Genomic DNA, 19,246 nt, shown 5'->3' with positions numbered 1-19,246 from the left:
AACCCCCTGGGTCCCTTCCTGCTGTTTGTCCCCGTAGCACTTATCACCATTTCCTGTTTATTATGTGTCTCTTCTCCCTAGACCGTCAGCGTCAGAGGATATTTTTCGAATTCACTGCTGTATCCCCAGCACTTAGAGAAAAGCCTGGCACACAGTAGGCACTCATATATGCTTCTTGAAAGAACAAATCCGTGTCAGGCTTTACAACAGATGCATGAGCATTAGACCTCGACCCTGAGAGACTTACACTCCAGGCTGGGTGCCGGGAGTAAGGAGACAAAATGTATCAGTGCAGTGGCAGGTGGTGATAGTGTCAGGAAGAAAAACAAGCAGGTGTCTTGGTTTCCTAGGCCGGGAGCAAAGTGCCACAAACCGGGTGGCTTAAAGCAATAGAGGTTTATTGTCTTGCCCTCCCAGAGGCCAGAGGTCTGAATCCTAGGTGTTGTGGGGACTTGTGGGGGCGGGGAATCCTCCCTTGTCTCCTCGCTTCTGCTGGTCTCCCAGCTCTCTTGGGCATCCCGAGGCTTGTAAATCCTGCAGACCGATCCTCCATCTACACAAGGCCTTCTCCCCGTGCGTCTCCACAGCGTCTTCCCTCTGTGCATGTCTGTCCAAAGGTCCCTTTTGAATAAGGGCACCACTCTTCTTAGATGAGGGCACACCCCCATGACCCCATTTCATTTTGACCTCTGTACAGATCCTACTTCCCCAGAGGCCACATTCTCAGCTGGGGGTGAGGGGAGGGGGCAGTGGTCCATTACGTTTCTTGGCGGGGACAGCACACAGTTCAGCCCCCAACAGTTCGGCGTGGGATGAGGGGTTGCTGGCAAGGCTTCTGAGTTGCTGGCATCCTGAATGAAGGCAGGGGGTGAGTCCTGTGGCTTTCTGAGGGAAGAGCATTCCAAGCGCAGGGAACAGCCAGTGCAAAGTGGCATGCCAGGGTACCTACCTCAAAATGCTGGGAGGATTCAGTGGCTTAATACATGAAAAATGTTGATTCGAGCCTCACCTGGAGACCAAAAAATAGTCAGCAGGCAGTTAACATGAGTTATTATTATTGTTACTATTATTTGTCCTTTTAACAGGCTCCGATGCGACGTCTGCTCTGGACTAGGCAGCCTCCTAGGGCTGGGGATACACAACAAACTAGCCAGACAGCATCCTGTCTTTTTGGGGCTGAACGTCTAGCTGGGGGAGACCAAGAATCCAATAAGTCAGCAGAGAACAGCCCGTGGTGTGATTGCTGACAGGGCTCAGTGCAGCAGGGTGATGTCATACAGGGTGGCTGCTGGGCGGGGCTGGGGCGCCTCCACTGGTTAAAGCCATCAAGGAAGGCCTCTGGGAGGAGGTGACCTCGGAGCTGAAGGCTCTTTCCTCCAGGGGACGTTCGTGGAGAAAGGTCCACTGGTCAGGTCAAGAGCCATGACTAGGCTGCTGTTGGCCATGGGGGAGGTGCCCCAAAGGTGAGAATTTAATGAACCTATAACACTGACAAGTCAATTCAGGTTACCTACAAACAGCATGACTTCTGGTCAAACTGGTGTTAAAACTCCAGACTTCTTTTATCACACCCCACGACCATCCGATCCCTGTCTCCAAATGAAGAAAACATTGCTGAGAAACAGAAGATAATTCCCTAAGTCAGACCCCAATGTTTCTGTCTGACTTTAGGTCCTGGTGGGAGCAGTTAAGAACAGGTACCGTGGTTGCCCCTGTAAACCCACTGGTGCCTCTCAAAGAGGGTTAATCCACATGACCATGCCGTGGTTCCACATTCTGAGTGGGCTCTCTGGGCTGGATTCAACACAGCTCCTCAGATACCCTCAAAATCCTATTCTCCTGAAAATTCCTTTATCTCCTAATTGTTTTAGGACAACTTGCCGCAGATGGGGAAACATTGGGTGTCTAACGAAAGCAGAATGGGACTGTGTTGAATTCAAGTTCTCGGAGGTCTCTCCTTCCCAGGTGGACAGCAGCCAAAGTGGCCATTTTGACACCCCCAAGGTCATGGCTCTTTCCTTTTGAATTGCATTTTGTCATTTTGCTTCATTTTAGAAAAAGAAAAAAAAAAAACCCACAGAAATCTGCCTTAAGCTTAATCCTCCTCTACTCCCCTCGCCAGTCCAATGTAGATGGGGTGATGGAGAAAGTACAGAAAGGCAGACATGGGCTGGACACCCAGGGCATGCAGAGAGAAAGGGAGAGAGCACGCAAGAGCATGCACTCTCACAAAATGGGGACTCCGATGGGCCTGCGCTCACCCACCCAATGGATCTTTCTTTGAATACTTATTTATGTGGCTGCACCAGCTCTTAGTTGCAGCATGTGGAATCTTTAGTTGTGTCTTGTGAACTCTTAGTTGTGGCGTGTGGGATTCAGCTCCCTGACCAGGGATTGAACCTGGTCCCCCTGCATTGGGAGCTTGGAGTCTTAGCCACTGGACCACGAGGGAAGTCCCCAGTTCCACTGATCTTTATGCCACACCTCCTGAGAGCCAGGTAGTGTGCTGGGTTCTGCGAGTCCATCATCAGAACCCAAGGCAAGTCCCTGCCTTCCTGTTGCTTATAGTTTACTGTACATTCACATCTGATAGTCAAGAAGAGCTATAGCATGACAGTCCCAAATACGGAATTCTCTTCTTAGCCCTCCTCTGATTGGCTGACCTCAGTTTTCCTCCTCTGTAAAATGGGTTCAGCCATTCATATTGAAAGCTTCGTGGTGAGACCCCAGGAGATGACATCAGGAGAAGGGAGTAGAAGAATGGCCTTACTGGTTGCTCTTTATGGCGTCTGTACTGGGTGCAAAGACCTGGGTAGGTCATTTTCTCAGAGTCCTAACTCCACCCTCGGTGGTTGACACTCTTATCTCTCTTACCCAGAGGCAGAAGCAGGTCAGAGGGGTTGAATGACTCTTCCAAGGAGGTTCAGGACTCCAAAACAGAAAGGTAATTAAGAGAAGACCCTGCTGGGTTGAGTTTGATGGGACCAGAGAGTTAAGAGTTAGTGGCGCCGGAAGTTTTCAACTTTAAATTGGGTGTCCTCTATTTTTATCTGCTAAACCTGGCAACCCTTTATAGGTTCTGATGTTAGGCTGGTTGAGGCCTGGGGTATAGTTAGGACGAGAGGAACTGGAGCTGGTGAGCCAGGGAGGTGGGAGAGTGGGGATGGGGTGGCAGGGGGTGGGCAGGTAAGAGCAAGGAGAAAGGGCTAGAAGAATGGAAAGACCCAGATCCCAGGCAGCTTCCTGCCCAAGGGTAACACTTGAGTTGCTCTCCTGGGAATTCTCCGGAATTCTCCGGAGTCAGCTTAGGTTGACCCTTCCCTGCACACAGCCCCTCCCACTTTTGCTTTACATACCAAATCACTGTAGCTTCCTTTTTGGAACCTAATTACCCCCTCTCCTCCCAAGTCCCCTCATGCTGGCTCCAGTTTTCCTGAATTCTCATTAAAATTCAACTTTCCTAATTCTTCTTCTTGAACACTGCAGATTCAGGCATCCTTAGAGTTGATTCATTCAGCCAGTCTTTGTTCAACACTCACCAGATTACTTCTGAGCACCTACTGTGTGCGAAGGAGGTGCAGAATTGAACAAAATAGACACTAAATAAGGAATCAATGATGACTTTATATCCAGTTATTAAATGTATTAAGGATTCATTTATGATTGCCATAGCAGCATGAAGGTAGCAAACAGCAGGGGGCAGTCTAATTAATTGGAGAGAGACTCCAGGAAGAGTACCCTGAAGAAATGAATTTTGTGTTGGGTTTTGAAGGATGAGCAGGAGATTTCTGCTAACAATAGTGACAGCTAAGTAGTGCCAGACACTGTGCCAAATAAACACTATTACTAAAGGAAACATCCAGGTACGACCTAAATCAGATCCCTTACAATTATACAGGGGAAGTGACAAATAGATTCAAGGGATTAGATCTGATAGACAGAGTGCCTGAAGAACTATGGATGGAGGTTTGTGACATTGTACAGGAGGCAGTGATCAAGACCATCCCCAAGAAAAAGAAGCACAAAAAGTCTAAATGGTTGTCTGAGGAGGCCTTATAAACAGCTGAGAAAAGAAGACAAGCTAAAGACAAAGGAGAAAAGGAAAGATATACCCATTTGAATGCCGAGTTCCAAAGAATAGCAAGGAGACATAAGAAAGCCTTCCTCAGTGATCAATGCAAAGAAATAGAGGAAAACAATAGAATGGGAAAGACTAGAGATCTCTTCAAGAAAATTAGAGATACCAAGGGAACATTTCATGCAAAGATGGGCTCAGTAAAGGACAGAAATGGTATGGACCTAACAGAAGCAGAAGATATTAAGAAGAGGTGGCAAGAATACACAGAAGAACTATACAAAAAATATCTTCATGACCCAGATAATCACAATGGTGTGATCCCTCACCTGGAGCCAGACATCCTGGAATGTGAAGTCAAGTGGGCCTTAGGAAACATCACTACGAACAAAGCTAGTGGAGGTGATGGAATTCCAGTTGAGCTATTTCAAATCCTAAAAGATGATGCTGTGAAAGTACTGAACTCAATATGTTAGCAAACTTGGAAAACTCAGCAGTGGCCACAGGACTGGAAAAGGTCAGTTTTCACTCCAATCCCAAAGAAAGGCAACGCCAAAGAATGTTCAAACTACTGCAAAATTTCACTCATCTCATACACTAGCAAAGTAATGCTCAAAATTCTCCAAGCCAGGCTTCAACAATACATGAATCAAGAATTTCCAAATGTTCAAGCTGGATTTAGAAAAGGCAGAGAAACCAGAGACCAAATTGCCAACATCTGTTGGATCATAGAAAAAGCAAGAGAGTTCCAGAAAAATCATCTACTTCTGCTTTATTGACTATGCCAAAGCCTTTGACTGTGTGGATCACAAAAAACTGTGAGAAATTCTTCAAGTGTTGGGAATACCAGACCACTTGACCTGCCTCCTTAGAAATCTGTATGCAGGTCAGGAAGCAACAGTTAGATCCGGACATGGAACAACAGACTGATTCCAAATAGGAAAAGGAGTACGTCAAGGCTGTATATTGTCACCCTGCTTATTTAACTTAAATGCAGAGTACATCATGCGAAATGGATGAAGCACAAGCTAGAATCAAGATTGCTGGGAGAAATATCAATAATCTGAAATACACAGATGACACCACCCTTATGGCAGAAAGTGAAGAAGAACCAAAGAGTCTCTTGATAAAGTGAAAGAGGAGAGTGAAAAAGTTGGCTTAAAACTCAACATTCAGAAAACTAAGATCATGGCATCCAGTCCCATCACTCACGGCAAGTAGATGGGGAAACAATAGAAACAGTGAGAGACTTCATTTTTTGGGTTCCAAAATCACTGCAGATGGTGACTGCAGCCATGAAATTAAGATGCTTGAGCCTTGGAAGAAAAGTTATGACCAACCTAGACAGCATATTAAAAAGCAGAGATATTACTTTGCCAACAAAGGTCTATCTAGTCAACACTATGGTTTTTCCAGTAGTCATGTATGGATGTGAGAGTTGGACTCTAAATTGATGAGTACTGAAGAATTGATGCTTTTGAACTGTGGTGTTGAAGACTCTTGAGAATCCCTTGGACTGCAAAGGAGATCAACCCTAAAGGAAATCAGTCCTGAATATTCATTGAAAGGACTGATGCTGAAGCTGAAACTCCAATACTTTGGCCACCTGATGCGAAGAACTGACTTGTTTGAAAAGACCCTGATGCTGGGTAAGATTGAAGGCGGGAGGAGAAGGGGACGACAGAGATGAGTTGGTTGGATGGCATCACCGACTTGATGGACATGAGTGTGCGCAAGCTCCAGGAATTGGCAATGGACAGGGAGGCCTGGCAGGCTGCAGGCCATGGGGTCGCAAAGAGGCGGACACGACTGAGCGACTGAACCGAACTGAAAGGAACTAATTGACTCTTGTCAACACTACATTACAATTCACATTTTCCCAGAGAGGTTAAGTTACTTGCACAAGGTCACACAGAGAATGAATAGCCAGGGTCAGAATTTGAACCGGGTCAGAAGCCTTGTTGGTATCAGAGCCTCCCAAGATGGCTGGGGTCTGGCTGGAGGTGAGACCTAAGCTGACATTGGGAAAGGGAATCCTGCAAACCCCAGAAGGCTTGGTTAAGAATGAAAGACTTTGACTTGAGAACAATGGGAAATATTTGAAAGGTTTTTGGAGGTTGGGGGCGGGAAATGGGGGTGTGTCCTGATCCAAATTGAAATTTCAAAAGATCCCTCTGGCTGCTGAGAGTGGGGGGTGGGAGCAGACTGAGGCCTGGGGGCTGGTGGGAGGCTGTTCCCTTCCTGCCCGGATAACAGCTAGTGGTGGATCTGGAGCAGGCCACCACCTCTGTAGAATGGAGTTACGTGGCCGCAGTCGACAGTGTAAGACGCTCAGAAGGTAAATCCAATGGAGCTCCCGGATGGGAAGTGGGAGAGGAGAGGGAGAGCAGAGGTCAAGGGTGATGACCAGGTTTGGGACTTGCAGTACTGGCTGGGAAATACGAGCTTTGGTGGCCTGAGATCATTTGAGAATTGAGTTTTGACCAAATGGCCCCCAAGTCTGGGATGTCTTTGGGGGCTTTACTGTCCTGTTTTGTTGCTGTGAAACTGATTTCGGATCGCGTTTGAGTGTTTCCTGTCTGCCTTGATTCCCTTTCCCACAGTATTTGTTTCTTGAAATTTGAGGTTAGGAGGGCTTAGAGTTCATTTTTCTTATGAATGTCTTCCCTTTTCAGACGAGTACGTTACTTAATCTCTCTGCCTCGGTTTCTTCATCGGTAAAATGAAGGTAATAATAGAACCTCGTGCATAGAGTTATTGGGAGGATTAATTAAATGATAATAAAGATTGTATCAGCGCCTGGAGGTAGTAAACTCAGTGGGTTAAGCTGCTCTTTAAGGTAAAGATGATGCTGCCAGACACTGCTGATATCTTCTGACAGGAGTTGGAGGTGGGAGTGGCTTTAAAAGGAGGTGGAGGCTCATAGAAGTCACTCTAGTTACTTAGCGAGTATATATTAACACATCATTGACCAGAGCCGTATCAATATCACATAACAAATCACCAGCCACAGGCTTTAGTTTCTGCAAAAATCCCCCCGTCCATAAAAGACTAAGCATCTTTTTATACCCAGTAACAACCGGGAGTTGGTGATGGACAGGGAGGCCTGGCGTGCTGTAATTCATGGGGTCGCAAAGAGTCAGACATGACTGGGCAACTCTACTGAACTGAACTGAACGGAACAAACTATTTAAAAAATGTGTACAGAAACTCAAGGGATTTTAGTCACTCAAACAAGCATTGAGAGAGTCTTGAATTCCGGACCTGCTCTGGACTCTGCGGTGGTAACTGTATATATGAAAACAACACGTTTCCTACCTTAAAAGGAAATACAACACTTGATTTTAGAATATGGTAAATCACTGTTGAGATGTGGCGTGATCCTAGAGAGCTTCCTGGAGGAGGTGACCTTTGGTCCTGGCTCTGAAGCAGAAGAACCAGGTGCGAAGGTCCTGAAAGGGTGGGAACTAGTTTGACAAGATGCAAGTGGCACATTTCCAGGACCCCAAAGTAGGTCAGGTGACTGGAGTCAATAAACAGTTGAAGGGGAAAGCTGTTTTGTTTATATTTCTCTATATTGCCATAGAAAAAATGACTGGTGGTCAGCCTTCTCGGCTGTTACTGCTAAGTCACTTCAGTCGTGTCTGACTCTGTGCGACCCCATAGACAGCAGTCCACCAGGCTCCGCCGTCCCTGGGATTCTCCAGGCAAGAACACTGGAGTGGGTTACCATTTCCTTCTCCAATTTGTATATAAATTATATATGTATACAACTTTTTCTGTTTGTATATAAATTATGACATTGTACATTACAAGAAGTACATTGCAAGAAGGTACAAAATCTAAATCAGGGCCATGGTTGATCTACTGAAGATGTTGCAGAGAAACTCCTTTATGTGAGAAGAAAGTGTGATTCATTGGCTAAATATTTATTGAGCAGCTACTATAGTACCCAGGTCTGTGGTAGCCTGGGGAATATTAGTGAACAGATTCACAGAGTTCCCTCCTTTGTACACAAGCAAAAAGTAACTAAGTGAAGAATTAAGGAGCTTATGTGTTGTGCCTCTCCTAGGAAGAAAATAACAGGCGATGTCCCAGAAGGGTAAGGGAGCCAGCTCAGATGGGTGCTGAGCAAAGACCTCGAGCTCAGAGATTTAGGGACCAGGCTGGAGGGGGTTCTGCAGGCCAGGTACAGGATTCTCATCTGAGAGGGAATTTGCAGAGATTTTTTTGTAAATGTGCATGCATGTTCAGTCACTCAGTCATGTACGACTCTTTGCGACCCCACGGATTGTAACCTGCCAGGCTCCTCTGTGGAATTTTTCAGGCAAGAATACTGGAGCGGGTTGCTATTTCCTTCTCCAGGGGATCTTCCCCACAAAGGTGTCTCCTGCATTGGCCGGCAGATTCTTTTCCACTCAGCCACCTGGGGAAGCCCTTCTGTAAAGGACCAGGTAGTAATTATATGAGGCTTTGAGGACCATCCCTTGTGGCTCAGCTGGTAAAGAATCTGCCCGCAATGCAGGAGACCTGGGTTCGATCCCTGGGTTGGGAAGATCCCCTGGAGAAGGGAAAGGCTACCCACTCCAGTATTCTGGCCTGGAGAATTCCACAGACTGTATAGGCCATGGGGTTGCAAAGAGTTGGACACAACTGAGCGACTTTCACTTTGAGGACCATGTATGATCTCTATTGCAACTATGAGACCCTATTATTGTAGCATAAGAGCAGGCCTGGATAACAAGTGTGTGCCCGAGGCTGTGTTTCAATAAAACATTACTTATAGACCCTGAAACTTGAATTTCCTGTGCTAAATTGCTTCAGTTGTGTCCGACTTTGTGCAACCCTATGGATTACAGCCAGCCAGGCTCCTCTGTGTATGGGATTCTCTAGGCAAGAATACTGGAGTGGGTTGCATTTCCTTCTCCAAAATTTCATATAATTCATGCATTCTCCAAATTGCTTTCATTTTTGATTTTTTTCCCAACCATTTAAAAATGTAACAAAACTTTTTTAGCTCATGGGCCAGACAAAAACAGGTGGTGGGCTGGATTTGGTCTGTGGGCTGTACTTTGCAGACTCCTGTTCTCAACTCATGGGAACCCATGGAGGGTTTTGAGCCAGGGAATGACAAGGTGTGATTTCAGAGGGGAAGGTATGAAGACAGGGTGTGATGCCAGAAAGTGGATGTAAAGAATCCATTCCAATCAAGCAAGCAGTTCGTCACTCAACAAACTCTGACTTCTCTCAATAGTCATGGTGCCACGGGAGGGGGACCCAGGATGTAAATGACAGTTCTACACGTGTGACCTTTGTAACAGCAGGAGAGATTCAAGAGCAAGACAGAAATACTGACAAACTTTAAGGTCAAAAGAGAGATTGTTGGCGGTTTATAGTCACCAAGTCGTGTCCTACTCTTTTGCGAACCTATGGACCTTAGCTCCCAGGCTCCTCTGTCCACGGGATTTCCCACACAAGAATCCTGGAGCGGGTTGCCATTTCCTTCTCCAGGGGATCTTCCCGACCCAAGAGTCGAACCTGAGTCTCCTGCATTGGCAGGCAGAGTCTTTACCACTGAGCCCCAAATGAGGGATAGGAAAAAGCAAAAGGTGCTTTGAAAAACAGCAGGGTGGCAGACAGGTGGCTGTGAGCCACAGATGACAGTGAGCCAGTGGGAAATCAGTGAGAGGAGAGGGGAGAGCTTTGGAGGAGTTGGGACTTTTATCCAAGGTGACATAAAAGATTGTGGAAAGTTTTTTTAATTGTCATATTTACAATGCAAAATTTACCACTTCACCCATTTTATTTAATGTTTACTTTTATTATTTACCTGTTTGGCTGTGTTGGCTCTTAGTTGTGGCATGAGGGATCTAGTTCCCTGACCAGGGGTCGAACCCAGGCCCCAGGCATTGGGAGCATGGATTCTTAGCCACGGGACAACCCGGGAAGTCCTGTCACCCATTTCAGCATGGGCAATCCAGTGGCATTAAGTACATTCACAATGTTGTACAACCACCACTGTCTAGTTCCCAGAACTTTTTCATCACCCCAAAAGGAAAGGGCAAATACCCATTAAGCAGTCCCTCCTCATATTTCCCCCCTCTGGCCCCCAGTGAACATCAGTGTTCTTTCTGTCTCTGGGTTTGCCTCTTCTGGATCTTTCACTTAAATATGGCTTTTTGTATCTGGCTTCTTTCACTTAGCATAAGGCTTTCAAGGTTTATTCCTGCTGTATATATCAGCGTTCCATTCCTTTTTGTAGCTAAATAATCCACTGTGTACACGCACTGAATTTGTTCATCCATTTATCTGTTGGTGGACAGTTGAGCTGTTTTTAAACTTTTGTCTGTTGCGACCCTTGCTGTCCACGGAAAGTTTTGAGCAGGCAGGTGATTTTATTTTTATATTTTATATTTTTAAATAGGATCCCTCTAGATGCTGTGAGGGGAGGAGCCCAGAGAGGGCAGGACGGGAGACTGGAGACCCGTCAGAACAGGATCCCCAGTCTTGACTGCACAGGGTGGACCTCTGGGAGGTGAATCAAGGCCTCGCACAACTCGAACTGAATCCTCAGCTGATTCAGAAGGAAGATGGTGGACTGGGAACCACTGGGGAGAAGGCTGGGGGGGTCCCCTGGCTGTGCAGAGGCCCTGGTGCTGATTCAGGGTGTTAGAGCCAGGTTGAGGGGAACACTCTTGGGGGAAGGGTGGCCAGGCTTGCTGATGGTTTGGAGGAGGGTATGTGTGCAAGTGGGGGTCAAGGGTGTGATTCTGTTGACTGGGACAGAGGAATCTTTTGGAGGCACTGGTTTGGGAGAGTCTAGAAGTTGAGTTTGCCTCGGTCAATGCGAGGTCCCAGGAGCCCCCACACTGAGAATTCACACAGGCAGGGGCCATGAGGAGCTGGGGAGCCTAGCAATCTCCCAGGTGAGAAATCAGGAAAGACCTCCTGGACATGAAGTGGCAACTAGGACTTGAAGAGTGGGTGTTATGCCAAGAAGCAAGGGAAACAGGAGAAGGAGCCCCAGGGGGACAGACTTGGGACATGCTTCCCAGCTTTACTGAAAAACAGAGGGCGATGGGGTGGGAAAGTCAGGTATGGGGTCAGATGAAGGGGTGCTGATGCGGGGAGTCAGGGTTGCATTTAATTAATAGAGAATTGCTCAGAAAACAGCAATGACAGAGATCATTTTGAAAGTTTTGTTTAATGGCAGCTGTTTTCATACTCTTTATTTTTTTAATCAAGGTTTTAAAGTTGAAGAATGGTTGATTCACAGTGTTGTGTTAGTTTCTGGTATACAGCGAAGCAATTCAGTTATTCATATACATTTATCATGTTTCATATTCTTTTTCATCATAAGTTACCACACGGTTCCCTGTGCTATCCAGTAGCACCTTGTTTATCTATTTTATATACAGCTGTTTGAATCTGACAATTCCAAACTCCTAATTTATCCTTTCATACCTTTTAATTCTTTTGTTCTTCAGTCCAATTGGAAGTACTGTTTATAGGTAGAGAGCCAGGTGTAGGGAGTTATGGCAATTAGTTGGGGTTTTGTCACCTAACGGTGGTAGACATCGTTCCAAGCAGCTCAGGTCCTGACTTGTACATGTTCCAGGGGCCTCTCTTTGGGGTAGACTTGGAGATGGTGGGGACTACACGTGTGTGTGGGGGGTGTGTATGTGGAAGGATTAAGAATATTATGGAAGATTTTTGAGTCTGAGTAACGGAAGGATGGCAGGAGTAGTGAGCTTATTTCTCACTTCTCCAAGCTCAAGTGTAGCGGTCACACTTGGACTTCTTTTGTTCCTCTGAAACACCAAGCTACCAAGTGAGGCCTGCCTCAGGGCCTTTGTACTGCTGCTTATTCCACCTGGAAGGCTCCATCTCCTTCATCCTTCAGCTCCTATGTCACAGCCGCATTCCCTGCCTGGGTGAAGCAGGCCTCTCCTCACCACCTAGTGACTTGCCCACACCCTCACTCTGCGTTTTCTTCACAGCATTAGTCTCAATGTGTTATGTTATTAGTATACTTGTTTAATAGCTCCCTACCTCCTCTGCCCAGCTGTCAGCTCCTTGAAGGCAGGAGGAACAGACAATAAATCTCAGAGCTAGAGGGAGGGCTCCCTGCATATTTGTAGACAGCCTGGATCCACAGCAAGAAAATCCCTGCTGTCCAAGGAAGAGGTTGGACCTGGGTAGTTAAACGTTCGGAATCTGCTGTGGCAATGGACGAAATGACTACACGAAAAGTTTCGAGGGAAGAAAAAATATCTAAGGTTTCTTGAGCCCGCACTCTGTGTTTGTTGTTAAATTAATCCTCACAATGTCTCCTCAGCGAGGACCATAATCCCCATTTCACAGACTTGGAAACTGAGGCACAAAAAGGGCAATCACCTGCTCAAGTTCCGTAGGTAGGAAGAGAGGGAGCTTGGAATGGACCTCTTTCCCCCTATAAGCTGGCTCCAGAGTCCAGATGAGAAGCACTGTTGGCCAGGAAGACGGAGCAGTGTCTGGAGTTGGGAGGTTCAGATGGAGTTGGAGTCTCTGGACAGGGCACTGGTTGGATACTCAGCAATGTCAGGCGTCAAACACAGACCCAACACCAATTAGCTTGTTGAAGTAGATTCTTGGAGGTCAGTGATGATTTTTTTTTTTTTTTTTACATCACTGCTCAAAAATAATATAAATATAAAATGAACACATTAGAGATTTTATTTAACTCATTTAAATAATGTGGATGCTTGTAAGGCATTAAGACCCAATTCAAAGGAGGATTCAAAGTAGTGCACGTCTAAGGAAGGAATGCTGAATTTACAAATAGATGCAAAAACCGGCAGTTCAGTATCCACCGGGCAATAATCAATTGCATTCCAGGGGATTCCATTTGCATTTCTATGGACAAGCATCATTTGCATAACTATTCGTCTTCTACTAGTTGCAGAGTTGTAAAATAGTGCCAAAGCAATGAAAGGTACAGGTAACCCAATGAGGAAGCTAGACAGGTTACTCGTTAATCTTTTTTTGCCCATTTCCCAGTCTTTAACAACTTTCCTCATAATACATTTATTAATTTATTTTTGAAGAAGTAATACATTCGCATGGTTGAAATTCGAAAGATATAGTGGTGAACACAGCATTGTAAATCAACTATACTTCAATTAAAAAAATAAAAAGATATAATGGTAAAGTCTCCTCCCTACTCCTGACCCCCAGCCACCCAGAACCCCTTGGAGGCAACCATTGCTAGCAATTTCTTAAGTATGCTTCCAAGAAATTCCATGCATAATAAGCAAACATGTTAAAGAGACACTCACACAAGTTTGCTTATTAAAAAAAAAACAAATGACTTTATATTCCATGTTCTTGTGGTTTTTAAACTCAACAATATATCTTAGAGTTTATTCCATAAAAGGGTTTCCAGATTTTTTTTATTAAGATTAAAAACATTGGGAATTCCCTGACAGTTGACAGTCCACTGGTTAGGACCCAGCACTTCCACTGTGGCGGCCTGGGTTCAAGCCCTTCTTGGGGAACTAAGATCCAGCAAGCCACATGGTGTGGCCAAAAAACAAATTGTAAAAAACCCCCACACCATTATTATTTTTATTGCAGTATAGTTGATATAATATTTTATTAGTTTCAGGTATACAACATTTATATGCATTATGAATTGATCATGATAAGTCTAGTTACTGTCACCACACAAAGTTATTGCAAAATTGACTATTTGCTATGCTGTACACTACACCTCTGTTATTTATTTTATAAATGGGAGTCAGTTCAGTTCAGTCGCTCAGTCGTGTCCGACTCTTTGCGACCCCATGGACTGTAGCACGCCCACCAGCCTTCCTTGTCCATCACCAACTCCTGGAGTTTATTCAAAATCATGTCCATTGCGTTGGTGATGCCATCCAACCATCTCATCCTCTGTCATCCCCTTCTCTTCCTGCCTTCAGTCTTTCCCAGCATCAGGGTCTTTTCCAATGAGTCAGTTCTCGGTTCTTTGCATCAGGTGGCCAAAGTATTGGAGTTTCAACTTCAGCATCAGTCCCTCTAATGAATATTCAGGACTGATTTCCTTTAGGATAGATGGGTTGGATTGCCTTGCAGTCCAAGGGACTCTCAAGAGTCTTCTCCAACATCACAGTTCAAAAGCATCAATTCTTCAATGTTCTGAGTATGTACCTCTTATTCCCTTTCCCCTGTTTTGTCCAATCCCTCCCACCCCACTCCCTTCTGGCAACCACCAGTTTCTTCTCTGTATTTACTCGTCTGTTTCTTTTTAGTCCCAAATTCTTGGGACTGCAAAGTATTCTGTTGTGTGGCAGGATCATGTTTATTTAATCACTCCCTTATTGATATCATGGTGTCTTCTGAGTAAGGAGTGGGTGAGTAGTGAGGCAGAAGAAACTGGAAGTTTTCTTAGAATAGGACTATTGCTTGTTCCTACCTCAGTTTCATCAACTAGGAAATGGGTTGATGATTCTAACACTACCTTACAGAGTTGTGTTGGTAAATGGATTAATTCATGTAAATTGCTTAGAACAGTACCTGACATAGTACTTGGAACACGGTAGGTATCAGTATTTATCATTTTCCTCCTTTGGAAAATTTGATGGTGAAAGAAGAAAGAATACTGAGTGGAACCATCCAGGAAATACCCTTTTTAGAGTGAGTAGAGAGGGAAAAAGGAATAGCAAACGAGTGCTGTGTTGCTGCAAGTCTTGATGGGACGGGTCCCTTCAATGTCTCCAGGTAGGCATTACAATTGTGCCCATTGTACAGATGAGGAAATCAAGGCACAGAGAATTTTGTTGCTCAGGCAAGACTGTGCAGTTGGCAAGTAGGGCAGGTATATTCACACTTAGACAGCCTGATGCCAGCAGCCACACACTCAACCACTGCACCATTCTCCCTCTTGATGTGGGAAAGAAAGGAAAAAGGTTAAAGACGTAAGAGCAAGGCTGTGGAGCCAGGGCTCAGATCGGAAGGCAGCTGATAGAAGGAGCTGGGTTGGGGGAGATGCGGTGATGGCTGTGGGAATGGAACCTCCTTTCTGAAACCGACAAGAAGGCAGGAAGGAAGAGGCAGCCACACGCAGGCAGAGGAGGGGAATGGCTGCTTTGAGTGGTTTGGGGAAGTTGGGAGGTCGACTGACTGGGAGCTTGGGAAGATCAAGTGCAAAGGCCCAGAGGAGGGAGGTTCGGAGTCAGGCCCTGGAAAGAACAGATGGGACAGAGGCTAGAGCAGAGTGAGCCAAGGGAACAGGGAAGGAGATGCATGAAGTCAGAGGTGCCAAGGGCACTGATGTTCCGGGGAGGCCCGTGGGCCGTATTTAGTCTTTGGGCTTGTACTGTGAGTTGGGAGCTATTGATGGATTTTGAGCAGAGGAGGGATGAGATTTAACTTGTTTTTAAAGGATCTGTGTGTCTGTGTATGTGTTTGTGTGTGTGCACAAGTGTCTGCAAGGGCAGAAGCAGGGGCTCAGGTAGGAGACCAGTGCAGCTGCCCAGGCGGGAGATGATGTTTAATTGAGCTCTAATATATCGATCACAGTGTTAGACTCTGAGGGGACGATGGTGAAGGAGTCAGGCCAGATCTTTGCCGTGTAGAAGCTCTCAGGCTAATGCAGGGTTTCTCAGCGTCAGCCCTGGAGACTCTGGGGCTGGCTTGCTCTGCTGTGGGGGCTTGTCCCGGGCACTCTAGGACACCTAGCAGCATCCTTGATCTTTACCCTCTCGATGCGGTGGCATCGCCTCCCTCCCTCCATGTGTGACAACCTGCAACGTCTCCAGACACTGGCACTGGTCTAGTGGGAGATGGAAACAGAGCATATAAATATGTGCTCTTAAAAAAAAAAAAATGTGCTCTTCTTTCCGTAACGGTAATTGCTAGGAAATAAAAAGAGCAGGTCAGAGGAGGTCCTGAATCTTCCTGATTTTGATTTTTTGTTCTCTTGCATCCATTACCTCTCTGCCCACCCACACTGCCACCATCTGCCTGATGGTCAAGTACCATCCCCTCCCCCTCTCCACCTGCCCTTCCTTCCCTCCTCCCTCCATGAGCGTAATCCTGCCAATCCCTTCTAGAAAGAAGAAGAAGAAAACAAAACAAAATGAAGAAAACCTTCTAGAGGACCCCTCTTCCCCGAGGTAGGGGACCGAATCCTAATTGCCTCTTTATGGCTGTAACATGACTCGGTCAGCTTCATGCTCTGAAAGTGAACTTTTCTGTTTCCGTGCCCGAAGTTGGCCTTGGTTTCAATTGGCCAGAAGGGAACAAGACAAACCAAGATATTTAAGACATTTCCCGGCCTCGGTCCTGGCCGTTTCACGTAACGGACAGGGAGGCCTGCTGCTCGCTGGAGGCAGATAACTCCAAGGGTGCTTATTTTCATAGTCAGCCCAACAGACTATCTTGGGATGCAGCTTGCAGAGGCGGTCGCTCCTGCTGCTTGCCTGGCTGCGGGCCATTTCAGTGGGGCCAGGTCTGGGCCAATAAGAAGCCTGGGGAAGGGGGCTGAGGTCAACCCTTTGCTCTCCTCGGAGGCCCTCAGCTTTGTCACTGAGACACTCTGGCTTCCTTCAGCCAGATTCTATCCCCAGAATCTCTCTGTCTCCTGGAAATATTAAAAGAGACATGGTTTCATTTGTTCTTACTAGCTCCTGGCTTATTTGTATCACCACGAAATCTGCTTGTTTAGGCCTGTGCTGGCTTTGCTATCCAGAAGTACAATGGTTGGATTTTTCTTCCCCCCCTTTAAGCCAAGGTTTCCCACCTTGGTGCAGTGGACAGTTAGATCACGTAAGTCCTTGCTGGGGGCTGTCCTGCATGCGGTAGGATATTTAGCCACATCCCAGGTCTCTACCCACTGGATGCCAAGAGCACCTCTCCCCCGCACTGTGACTGCCCCAAGGTCTCCAGACATTGCTACCTATCCCCTGGGGGGCAAAACCACCCTTTTAAGAAAAGCTGATTTCCAGGGATTTTTATATTTCTGATTTTAGAGTTGGCAACGTGTCACCCTGGACATCTTGTTGAAGGTTTGTAGGGAGAGAGGAGCTTTCTCTGAGGCTTTGAATGATTCTGACCTAAAGGTCTCCCAGTTTCATTATTCAGTACTTAAAACAGTCTCAAAGAAGTCAAACTCCTAAAAGAAAACACAGAGCATGCAGTCACCGTTGGTAGATTTTAACCTTGTTTCTGCTCTGCTTCGTTCAGCTTCTTTCTTTTCTTTAGAGGCAGGCACAAGTACAGGGTTTAGGGATATGACGTCTTCACTGGGTTGGGAATCTGACCTCCAGCACTGGCTTGCTGTGTGATGCTGGGCAGTTCACTTCACCTCTCTGGGCTCAGTTCCAGCTCTCAAACAATGCTCCCCACTTCATGGAGTCAGTCTGTGTAAAATGCTGATTTAGCCAGCGCCAGGCCCAGGGCGAGCATGCAGAAGCTGCTGAGATTACTCTGTGCAGTGGGGGGTTTGAGAGGGGCCCACTGGGTAATCTCTCGATTGAAGCCAGCAGCATTTGGTTTTCTTTATTCCCTGCTTATCAGCCACATTCCATCAAACCCTGGGAACTGGCCCTTAGTAGGCCTGCCCTGGGCTTCCTTTTTCAATCCGCGTCCCTCCCAGGATTCCATCTGCCACCATACCTTTGTCTCTGTCCCCAGCCGAATTGCTGTTTTCCAGATAACCTCAGACCTACTTGAATGCCAGCAGCATTCCTCAAACAGAGTGGAGCTGCCAGAATAAGCCAGCAGCTTCCTGCTCTTTGCCCCAGAAAACATTTCAAGTGATCAAGTGATCGGGGTGGGGGGGCAGGGGGGAGGGGGAGGATGCTGCAGCTGCTTATGCAACCAGTTTTAATCCGGGGTTAAAATCCACCACGCGAACCAGCGCTGTATTTTATTTCCTCGTCGTCCGCTCGGGAAGTGAGCTGTTTGGGAGATCCGCCACAAACTCGTCGTCCTGCTTGTCTCCCCTCCGCAAAGCAGCACCCACGGACACAGATAGTGTTCCTTCAGGGACAGCGGTGGGGGGCCCCTGCCCACACTGCCGGGAGGGAGGGAGAGCACAGTCTGATCAGCTCAGGCCTCCTGTCCGCGGCCCCCACAGCCCCCCTCACCCACCCTCTCTTTGGTCTCCCGGTACCCAGTTCCACCCCCAGGAAGAGGGGGCCCCTCCCTTCCTTAGGCCCAGCCTGTTGTCCTGAGTGCTAGACCTTTGTGGAGGTGTCCCTCCCTGCATCTTGGCCTCTGTAGCCTAAAATGCAACCACAAAAATCCCCTCCCTTTTCAAACAGCCCGGGCCCTGCCCCTGCCATATACAGTGTGCTGGGGTGGATTCCCGGCCAGGAAGAATTGATGTACACGCGGTGGGCATCTGTTGTCCATGGGGGCGGGAGCGGGGGCAGGGCGAGCAGGCCCTCAGCTCCACCGCTTTCTCTGTGGCACTGCACGGGGAGGAAGCAGAAAGGTCGCAAGTCCTAATTTTAGGAGAAGGGGAGACTTTCCTGGGCTATGGTTTTTACCTCCTGGCATATGGCTGCGTCACCTCTGGAAGATTTCTCCAGCCTCTTAAGAACGGTGTTTAGTTTCTGTTGTTCCAGCTTGCTGTTTCTTTCTTTCTTTTTTTTCTTTTAAAAAAAACCTTCTACATTAAGCACCTTGTCTTAAAAAAGAAAAAAAAGAAGAAGCAAGCGAGCACCGAATGTTTTAAGATCCTTTTTTGGATCTGCTTTTTCTTCCTCAGGCTACAGACCCACGACAAAGGCAGATTGACAGAGGAAACAGGCAGAGACCTCCTAATACTGTTGAGATGGGTGGAATTATAAGCGGTTCTGAAACGCTAGTTAATATTTTACTGGGGAGCAGGGCCACAGATACAGTGGAGGTGGTGGTGGTGGGGGACTGCCAAGGTAAGGCTGAGTGTGAAACAGCCATTCCGTCTGCCTTTGGGGACCCAAAGAAGCTGTTCTCTGTGGGAATAAATTTAAGCAAGAGTCCTTAATAAAGCTCATGGGATCTGTCTGCCCAGCGAGGGCCCAGTTTCCCGAGCACCACCATACAAGGCTGATTGTGGCAGGAAGGTCTAAGCAGTGGGTGTAGGCCTGACTAATAATGGGGGTTCTTGTTCCTGGGCTGAGTTTGACATCTTTCTTTCTCCCT

The 19,246-nt window shown here is 46.8% G+C and overlaps 1 long non-coding RNA gene across 1 annotated transcript; it reads right to left on the bottom strand.

The window, feature by feature from the left end:
• Positions 1-17,253: 17,253 nt before the first annotated feature.
• LOC122681579 lies at positions 17,254-18,867 on the bottom strand. Its single transcript, XR_006337034.1, has 2 exons — positions 18,610-18,867; positions 17,254-18,131 (listed from the first exon to the last, which is right to left on the bottom strand). It is a non-coding gene; the product is annotated as an uncharacterized LOC122681579 (long non-coding RNA).
• Between the last annotated feature and the right edge of the window lie 379 nt (positions 18,868-19,246).

The sequence above is a fragment of the Cervus elaphus genome, chromosome 23 (assembly GCF_910594005.1).
Source record: "Cervus elaphus chromosome 23, mCerEla1.1, whole genome shotgun sequence".
Classification (NCBI taxonomy): Eukaryota; Metazoa; Chordata; class Mammalia; order Artiodactyla; family Cervidae; genus Cervus; species Cervus elaphus.
The sequence above is the reverse complement of the archived record's forward strand: the minus strand, read 5'-3'. Positions and strand labels throughout refer to the sequence as shown.